The sequence below is a fragment of the Gossypium hirsutum genome, chromosome A06 (assembly GCF_007990345.1).
Source record: "Gossypium hirsutum isolate 1008001.06 chromosome A06, Gossypium_hirsutum_v2.1, whole genome shotgun sequence".
NCBI lineage: Eukaryota > Viridiplantae > Streptophyta > Magnoliopsida > Malvales > Malvaceae > Gossypium > Gossypium hirsutum.
Window position 1 is genome coordinate 25,187,862 of NC_053429.1, and position 1,149 is coordinate 25,189,010.

General features: G+C 40.1%; 1 non-coding gene across 1 annotated transcript; it reads left to right on the forward strand.

Moving 5' to 3' along the window:
* Positions 1 to 809: 809 nt before the first annotated feature.
* On the forward strand, positions 810 to 916 carry LOC121231685 (small nucleolar RNA R71). The gene has a single exon (XR_005929741.1). It is a non-coding gene; the product is annotated as a small nucleolar RNA R71 (small nucleolar RNA).
* The last annotated feature ends 233 nt before the right edge of the window (positions 917 to 1,149 follow it).

Consider the following 1,149-nt stretch of genomic DNA (forward strand, 5'->3'; position numbering starts at 1 on the left):
TTCCCCCCTTCCACTTACCACGGCTTCTTGTGTTAGCTTCTTTTCAGATTCCGCTAACATTTTCCCACTCCTTAGTGTAATTGCTTTCACATGCTCTTTTAATTTGGTGTTACTAGGTAAACTTCCTAGTGGTCTTTCTGAGATTAGTTTGGAAAGCTGGCCTATCTGAGTTTCGAGCCCTTGGATCGACGCTTGTTGATTTTTAAATGTTGTCTTGGTGTTCTAGAAACGGGTTTCTGACACCGAGATAAAATTTGTGAGCATCTCTTCAAGGTTCGGCTTTTTTCCTGTTGGTAGGGTGGTTGTTGGTAGCCTGAAGGTGGTTTTGGTCTTTGATTTCCTTGATTGCCGTACGAGATATTGGGGTGGTTCCTCCAACTTGCATTGTAAGTGTTATTATATGGATTTTTTTGAGGTCGAGGATTATTACCCATGAATTTAATTGCTCGTTATCCATGTTGTGGCCATAAGGTTGGTATTTCGAATGACTTGTTCCACCTCCACTTGCTTCGTACTGCATTACTGGGTGAACCTGTGAAGAACTAAGAAAACCATCAATTTTCTTATTCAAGAGTTCTACCTGATTAGACAACATGGTGACCGAATCGACATTATAAACACCGGCTATTTTTGTTGGCTTTGTCCTCATGACTTGCCACTGATAGTTATTCAATGCCATCTCCTCTATGAACTCATAAGCATCTTCAGGTGTTTTATTATTGATGGTTCCGCCAGCAGCTGCATCAACCATTTGTCGAGTCAAAGGATTCAGGCCACTATGGAATGTTTGAACCTGAAGCCAAAGTGGTAACCCATGGTGAGGGCACCTTCTCAAAAGGTCCTTAAATCTCTCCCATGCATTGTAGAGTGTTTCTAAATCCATCTGCACAAAAGAAGAGATATTATTACGTAATTTAGCCGTTTTAGCCGATGAAAAATATTTTAGTAAAAAATTTTCGGTCATTTGTTCCCAAGTAGTAATTGACCCTCGTGGTAATGAGTTCAACCACTGTTTAGCTTTGTTCCTGAATGAGAAGGGGAATAACCGAAGACGAATGGCATCGTTAGAAACGCCATTAATTTTAAATGTATCACATAGTTCCAAAAATTTTGCTAAGTGAGCTTTGGGATCTTCATCTTGCAAACCAT